We start from the raw sequence: 9,589 nt of genomic DNA, 5'->3' as shown, positions 1-9,589 counted from the left end.
TTGCATATAACTTAGCTGTGTGCACTACTAAGAGTCTATGATTATGTATCTCTATATATAACACAACACTATTGCACTTTACTATTTATATACACTTTAATTTCACTTTCAAAATTAAAGTGTATATATTTTGAAGACCTCCGTGGTCGAGTAGTGTGTACACCGGTTTTCATTGGTAAGCCACTCCGCGGTCCCGGGTTCGATTCCCGGCGAAGTCGATGTAGATTATCATTAGTTTTCTATGTTGTCTCGGGTCTGGGAGTTTGTGCCGTCGTTACTTCTGATTTTCCACAACACAAGTGCTTTAGCTGTTTACATTGGGATCAGAGTAATGTATGTGATGATGTCTCATATTATTATTATTATTATTATATATATGACGGCGACTGCGATATATCAACGGCAGGCTCGTCATCAGTAGGATCTTTTGGTATAGGGTTCATGGGTCTCGGGCAATTAATTACAAAGATGACAATTCTTGTGTTGTATAATCCAATTATTATAGTTGCGTGAACCAACGGTCCCGTTTGGAAGGCCCGAACTGTATCTCTTTATCTTTAATAAAACGTAGCTTCAGATGTAACGTTCTCGAAAAACCAGAATGCTAAGCCTGTGACAGTTGTCCCTTCAAAACGATTCCGATCACGTGACTCATGTCACGGCGTTCACACCCCACAGATATAACAAAATGAGTAAGTTAATAATTATTCATTATCGACGACACGGCCAATCTGACGAGTCACACGTCCTCGTGTGTATTTGTATCTGGCAACAAAACAAAATACAGCTGTAGTCATCTCTTAGCTCGGCTTACCTGACCATATAGAAAAATAGCTCATAATTAAGTCACATCAGAAAGGATACCACAAGTTAGATTAAAACTCCAATTAACTTTACAAAATCATAGTAATTATTTAATACACCAAGTATTGACAACAACACACAGTACTAGCACTTCTTGCCAGTAAGTCTGAGACGACAGAGGGGTCAATAACAATCCTTCTCTGTGTTAAGATCAATAACGTATGGGACAGTACCAGTCCTTCTCTCTGGTACGTATACCCAAGTCTAACATAAGTGGGCAGTATCAGTCCTTCTCACTGATAAGCCCCAAACACGATATACATTACCAGTCCTTCTCACTGGTAAGCTATAGCCTTACTTTGTGTAATAATTTACTAGTTTGTACTGGTGGATGGGCCTTCACCCGCATCCTCTATATCTAACTCTTCACTTAATACGTCTAATTCACTCGGAACTTGATCTTGTGGCATCTTTCTTATGCGATCATGGGCATACTTGTATGTCCTATTACCAGTTAAAGACTTTAAAACATACCGGTCACCTTCAAGTAGCTCAATTATTTTAAAAGGACCTTTATACTTAGGATCAAGCTTCACTTGATTCCGTTCTTCATTTTTTATTAGAACTAAATCACCAACAACATATTTTACTAATTTTGCCTTATTTTTATCAAAACGGGACTTCTCATATTTGGCGCTCTTTTCTATATTCCATACCGCTTGTTCTCTCACATTTGCTATATCAACTACATTCTCATTATCATCTGCACACAAAAGATTTAGGGGTCTTCCTACCTTACCTATCAAAAGTTCTAAAGGACTCGATTTCGTTATACGGTTAACAGTGCAGTTTAACGCTAACTGAATTTCCTTTAAACTATCTTGCCACGACCTATCTGACGTTTCAACAGACGTCAACATACCCTTTAACGTTCCCATTACCCTCTCAGCTTGTCCGTTAGCACGACTAGAGCCTGTAGCAATTAAATGCAAAGCAATACAATGAGATTCACAAAAGTCTTTAAAGTCTTTACTTGCAAAGCAACGACCTTGATCGGCTATTAGGCGACTAGGAGCACCGAAGAGGGAAATACTAGATTTGAGTGCTTTGATCATACTCGGTGTATCAATCCGCAATGTATGATACAACAAAACAAACTTTGTAAAGGCATCTACGAAAACGATAATGTATTCTCTCGTGTCATTTTTACCACTAAGTTTTCCTGTTATGTCCACATGTAAAGTATGCCATGGTATGCATACCTTCGGTATGGGATGAAGTTCGGCCTGTACCCTGCCAGAGCTAGATTTTGATACCTTGCATGTGATACAATTGTCTACAAATTTACGCACATATTTCGACATGTGATCAAACCAGTAATGATAGTAAAGTTTCTCAAGCGTCTTTTCCCAACCAAGATGCATAACTGCCTCGTGAATATGATTCACTACAGACCAACGAAACGCACGCGGCACGACAGGTAGGCAGCGAGTGCGGTTATTTCTCTGAATCTTGCGAAATAATACACCAGAACGTATCTCGTAAGTTTTAGCATCATCAGCTGGTAAATCGTTATTTTGAAGCTTTAAAACAATAGACTGAATTTCTGAGTCACGAATTTGTTCTGCTAAAAGCCAATTTTCGGACAAAGTTGCAATATCGACTCGTTTTTGCTCAATCTTTTGGGCTTTAACCTCTGAAGTTGTAGAGAGTGGATTTCGAGATAAAAAATCTACATGACTCATTAATTTACCGGGTCTATAAATTATTTCAAAATCAAATGCCTGAAGAAAAGCCCACCATCGGTGTACTCTAGGCGTCAAATCGAGTTTATTAAAAGAGCTTTTTAAGGAGTTGCAGTCAGTTACAATGGTAAAATGACATCCTTGTAAGTAATGTCGAAAATGTTTTACAGCATTCACCACGGCCAAGGTTTCTAACTCATAAGAGTGATACTTTGACTCGGCTTTCGTGGTGCGCATGCTAAAGTATTCGACCACATGTAATCTATCGTCTTTTTGAAAGAGGATACCACCATAACCTTCCGCACTGGCATCTGTATGCAATTCCGTGGGGAGATCTGGATTAAAAATCATAAGAACTGGCTTATTTGTTAGAAGAAAAGTAATTTGCACTCGAATTTTCTCATGTTCTGGCTTCCAAACAAACAACTTAGAGGAAACGAGATGAAAAAGAGGGGTCATAATTTGAGAAAAACCAGAAATAAATTTTCTAAAATAAGAGGCAAGGCCAATGAATTGCCTGAGTTGATGAACATTTTCAGGTGGTGGTAACTTGGTAAGAGCCTCGACTTTTCTTGGATTAGGCCTCACTTCACCAGCTGTTATATCATACCCAAGAAACTCTACGCGACGTTTTAAAAAGGAACATTTCGAAATATTAAGTGAAAAACCAGCCTTAGTCAGAGCTGTCAAAACCTCACGTAACCGTTCTAAGCCTTCTTTTTCGTCTAGTGACGGAATTAAAATATCATCCATGTAAAGGATCGCGTATGAATATACTAAGTTACCTAAGGCATTTGATGCTGCACGTTGGAAAACACTTGGCGCGTTTCGTAAACCGAAAGGCATTGTGAGATACTCATATTGGCCATCTGGGGTAACGAAAGCAGTACGTTCAATACTTTCGACACTTACGGGTATAAGATTAAACCCACTTGCACAATCTAGGCAGGAGAAGAAATTAGCCCCAGACAGTCTTGCAATCAAGTCAGAAATTAAAGGCAGTGGGAAGCGATCAGGTACAGTATTTCTATTTAATTCTCGATAATCCACACACATACGATCACTACCATCACGCTTTTTTACCAATAAAATAGGGCTTGAAAAGGGAGAACAACTAGCTAGTCGTAGAGGAAATTGCTGTATCGTTTGTACTTGCACATACCTCACAATTTGACACTACACTTCATCGTCTGGCATGCACCACCGAAATTTCCAACAGAAGCAAGTTGCTGCAAGAAATGAAGTCATTTTCTTATTTGAAACGCAACCAACATGATCGTCACAACAAAGTGTCAGATAACAAACGTTTCAAATCTTCAACATCAGAACCTTTGACATGCAATTATTGTGGTAACGTGGGTCATAAGTTGATTGACTGTCGCAAAAGAAAGTTTAATGCAGGTCAATCTCGAGGTGCATCCACAAGCTCTTCGTCGATAGCCGTTCCTAACATAAAGAAAAACGTAATTTGCTTCTCTTGTGGCGAAAAAGGACACATCGCAACAAACTGTTCAAACTTCGGCCCTCGCAATAATAGCAGCACAAATGAAAAGGCTGGTATAGGCGGAGCACTACCACAGCGTCGTGTGGACTATTGTGAGATACAAGGCGTGACGGGCCAACTAGAACACTCCGGTGAGTCGTACTCATTTTACTTCGATTCCGGTGCCGAATGTTCTCTCATAAAACTTAGTGTAGCTAGTAAATTTTTAGGCACACGTTATCATGCCTCTGTTCATATTACCGGCATTGGTAACTCAACGCTTTGTTGTACCGAACAAATTCAAAGTGACGTTGTTATTAATGGGAATTGTTTGTCAATTTTATTTCACATTTTGCCCGATAACGCCTTAAGGCAAGACGTTATGATAGGTCGCGATATTCTAAAACTAGGTTATACCATTACGATGACAGATACTTGTTTAACAATTACAAAGTTTAAAGAAGTTGATTTTTGTGAAGTACCTTTAAGTTTTAATTTGCATAACGTAAATTCAGATATTTCCTTGGAAAATAAACAAAAATTAGTAATGTTGTTAAATGATTTTTCCGATTCGTTTGTTGACGGGTTGCCAAAAACGCGTGTTACAACTGGTGAATTGTGCGTACCATAATTAACGATTTGTTACAAGCAAAAATTATTCGTCCTAGTTGTTCTCCCTTTTCAAGCCCTATTTTATTGGTAAAAAAGCGTGATGGTAGTGATCGTATGTGTGTGGATTATCGAGAATTAAATAGAAATACTGTACCTGATCGCTTCCCACTGCCTTTAATTTCTGACTTGATTGCAAGACTGTCTGGGGCTTATTTCTTCTCCTGCCTAGATTGTGCAAGTGGGTTTAATCTTATACCCGTAAGTGTCGAAAGTATTGAACGTACTGCTTTCGTTACCCCAGATGGCCAATATGAGTATCTCAGAATGCCTTTCGGTTTACGAAACGCGCCAAGTGTTTTCCAACGTGCAGCATCAAATGCCTTAGGTAACTTAGTATATTCATACGCGATCCTTTACATGGATGATATTTTAATTCCGTCACTAGACGAAAAAGAAGGCTTAGAACGGTTACGTGAGGTTTTGACAGCTCTGACTAAGGCTGGTTTTTCACTTAATATTTCGAAATGTTCCTTTTTAAAACGTCGCGTAGAGTTTCTTGGGTATGATATAACAGCTGGTGAAGTGAGGCCTAATCCAAGAAAAGTCGAGGCTCTTACCAAGTTACCACCACCTGAAAATGTTCATCAACTCAGGCAATTCATTGCCCTTGCCTCTTATTTTAGAAAATTTATTTCTGGTTTTTCTCAAATTATGACCCCTCTTTTTCATCTCGTTTCCTCTAAGTTGTTTGTTTGGAAGCCAGAACATGAGAAAATTCGAGTGCAAATTACTTTTCTTCTAACAAATAAGCCAGTTCTTATGATTTTTAATCCTGATCTCCCCACGGAATTGCATACAGATGCCAGTGCGGAAGGTTATGGTGGTATCCTCTTTCAAAAAGACGATAGATTACATGTGGTCGAATACTTTAGCATGCGCACCACGAAAGCCGAGTCAAAGTATCACTCTTATGAGTTAGAAACCTTGGCCGTGGTGAATGCTGTAAAACATTTTCGACATTACTTACAAGGACGTCATTTTACCATTGTAACTGACTGCAACTCCTTAAAAAGCTCTTTTAATAAACTCGATTTGACGCCTAGAGTACACCGATGGTGGGCTTTTCTTCAGGCATTTGATTTTGAAATAATTTATAGACCCGGTAAATTAATGAGTCATGTAGATTTTTTATCTCGAAATCCACTCTCTACAACTTCAGAGGTTAAAGCCCAAAAGATTGAGCAAAAACGAGTCGATATTGCAACTTTGTCCGAAAATTGGCTTTTAGCAGAACAAATTCGTGACTCAGAAATTCAGTCTATTGTTTTAAAGCTTCAAAATAACGATTTACCAGCTGATGATGCTAAAACTTACGAGATACGTTCTGGTGTATTATTTCGCAAGATTCAGAGAAATAACCGCACTCGCTGCCTACCTGTCGTGCCGCGTGCGTTTCGTTGGTCTGTAGTGAATCATATTCACGAGGCAGTTATGCATCTTGGTTGGGAAAAGACGCTTGAGAAACTTTACTATCATTACTGGTTTGATCACATGTCGAAATATGTGCGTAAATTTGTAGACAATTGTATCACATGCAAGGTATCAAAATCTAGCTCTGGCAGGGTACAGGCCGAACTTCATCCCATACCGAAGGTATGCATACCATGGCATACTTTACATGTGGACATAACAGGAAAACTTAGTGGTAAAAATGACACGAGAGAATACATTATCGTTTTCGTAGATGCCTTTACAAAGTTTGTTTTGTTGTATCATACATTGCGGATTGATACACCGAGTATGATCAAAGCACTCAAATCTAGTATTTCCCTCTTCGGTGCTCCTAGTCGCCTAATAGCCGATCAAGGTCGTTGCTTTGCAAGTAAAGACTTTAAAGACTTTTGTGAATCTCATTGTATTGCTTTGCATTTAATTGCTACAGGCTCTAGTCGTGCTAACGGACAAGCTGAAAGGGTAATGGGAACGTTAAAGGGTATGTTGACGTCTGTTGAAACGTCAGATAGGTCGTGGCAAGATAGTTTAAAGGAAATTCAGTTAGCGTTAAACTGCACTGTTAACCGTATAACGAAATCGAGTCCTTTAGAACTTTTGATAGGTAAGGTAGGAAGACCCCTAAATCTTTTGTGTGCAGATGATAATGAGAATGTAGTTGATATAGCAAATGTGAGAGAACAAGCGGTATGGAATATAGAAAAGAGCGCCAAATATGAGAAGTCCCGTTTTGATAAAAATAAGGCAAAATTAGTAAAATATGTTGTTGGTGATTTAGTTCTAATAAAAAATGAAGAACGGAATCAAGTGAAGCTTGATCCTAAGTATAAAGGTCCTTTTAAAATAATTGAGCTACTTGAAGGTGACCGGTATGTTTTAAAGTCTTTAACTGGTAATAGGACATACAAGTATGCCCATGATCGCATAAGAAAGATGCCACAAGATCAAGTTCCGAGTGAATTAGACGTATTAAGTGAAGAGTTAGATATAGAGGATGCGGGTGAAGGCCCATCCACCAGTACAAACTAGTAAATTATTACACAAAGTAAGGCTATAGCTTACCAGTGAGAAGGACTGGTAATGTATATCGTGTTTGGGGCTTATCAGTGAGAAGGACTGATACTGCCCACTTATGTTAGACTTGGGTATACGTACCAGAGAGAAGGACTGGTACTGTCCCATACGTTATTGATCTTAACACAGAGAAGGATTGTTATTGACCCCTCTGTCGTCTCAGACTTACTGGCAAGAAGTGCTAGTACTGTGTGTTGTTGTCAATACTTGGTGTATTAAATAATTACTATGATTTTGTAAAGTTAATTGGAGTTTTAATCTAACTTGTGGTATCCTTTCTGATGTGACTTAATTATGAGCTATTTTTCTATATGGTCAGGTAAGCCGAGCTAAGAGATGACTACAGCTGTATTTTGTTTTGTTGCCAGATACAAATACACACGAGGACGTGTGACTCGTCAGATTGGCCGTGTCGTCGATAATGAATAATTATTAACTTACTCATTTTGTTATATCTGTGGGGTGTGAACGCCGTGACATGAGTCACGTGATCGGAATCGTTTTGAAGGGACAACTGTCACAGGCTTAGCATTCTTGTTTTTCGAGAACGTTACATCTGAAGCTACGTTTTATTAAAGATAAAGAGATACAGTTCGGGCCTTCCAAACGGGACCGGTGGTTCACGCAACTATAATAATTGGATTATACAACACAAGAATTGTCATCTTTGTAATTAATTGCCCGAGACCCATGAACCCTATACCAAAAGATCCTACTGATGACGAGCCTGCCGTTGATATATCGCAGTCGCCGTCATCAGAAGTGGGATACACTCGGGCATCGCAACCACCAACTACCCATGAAAGCCAATGGCAGATGATGTTTGAACTTCAACAACGGAATATGGCGCAGCTTATTGAAGTTATGAAATCACGTCAAGCCGTACCAACACTCCCAGAGTTCAATCCTGACTCTAATGATGCTGATGCACGTGCCTGGTGTTCGACTATTGATATTTGTATGGCAGAACAAGCGTTGGAAGGAGGTGCCCTGATCATTGCGCTCAGCAAGTCCTTGAAAGGCAGTGCTTCTTCGTGGCTGTCACAAGTATCACACTCTGGTATGACGTGGACTTATTTTAAGGAAGTGTTTCTTGCTCGTTATGATAGTACTGAAACCGTTGCAGCAGCTCTTATAAATATCCACAACGGTCGTCCAAAAGAAGGCGAGTGTATGGCTGCATATGCAAGTCGATTGATGACGTCACTAATAGCGAAATGGAAAAACCTGACTGCTGAGGAAATTGCTGTATCGTTTGTACTTGCACATACCTCACAATTTGACACTACACTTCATCGTCTGGCATGCACCACCGAAATTTCCAACAGAAGCAAGTTGCTGCAAGAAATGAAGTCATTTTCTTATTTGAAACGCAACCAACATGATCGTCACAACAAAGTGTCAGATAACAAACGTTTCAAATCTTCAACATCAGAACCTTTGACATGCAATTATTGTGGTAACGTGGGTCATAAGTTGATTGACTGTCGCAAAAGAAAGTTTAATGCAGGTCAATCTCGAGGTGCATCCACAAGCTCTTCGTCGATAGCCGTTCCTAACATAAAGAAAAACGTAATTTGCTTCTCTTGTGGCGAAAAAGGACACATCGCAACAAACTGTTCAAACTTCGGCCCTCGCAATAATAGCAGCACAAATGGAAAGGCTGGTATAGGCGGAGCACTACCACAGCGTCGTGTGGACTATTGTGAGATACAAGGCGTGACGGGCCAACTAGAACACTCCGGTGAGTCGTACTCATTTTACTTCGATTCCGGTGCCGAATGTTCTCTCATAAAACTTAGTGTAGCTAGTAAATTTTTAGGCACACGTTATCATGCCTCTGTTCATATTACCGGCATTGGTAACTCAACGCTTTGTTGTACCGAACAAATTCAAAGTGACGTTGTTATTAATGGGAATTGTTTGTCAATTTTATTTCACATTTTGCCCGATAACGCCTTAAGGCAAGACGTTATGATAGGTCGCGATATTCTAAAACTAGGTTATACCATTACGATGACAGATACTTGTTTAACAATTACAAAGTTTAAAGAAGTTGATTTTTGTGAAGTACCTTTAAGTTTTAATTTGCATAACGTAAATTCAGATATTTCCTTGGAAAATAAACAAAAATTAGTAATGTTGTTAAATGATTTTTCCGATTCGTTTGTTGACGGGTTGCCAAAAACGCGTGTTACAACTGGTGAATTAAATATTCGTTTGATAAATCCAAATGTTGTTGTTCAACGTCGTCCGTACCGATTAAGTCCAGGTGAAAGGCAGGTTGTGCGTACCATAATTAACGATTTGTTACAAGCAAAAATTATTCGTCCTAGTTGTTCTCCCTTTTCAAGCCCTA

Source organism: Vanessa cardui, chromosome 30 (assembly GCF_905220365.1).
Source record: "Vanessa cardui chromosome 30, ilVanCard2.1, whole genome shotgun sequence".
NCBI classification, from domain to species: domain Eukaryota; kingdom Metazoa; phylum Arthropoda; class Insecta; order Lepidoptera; family Nymphalidae; genus Vanessa; species Vanessa cardui.
This window is presented reverse-complemented; position numbering follows the sequence as displayed.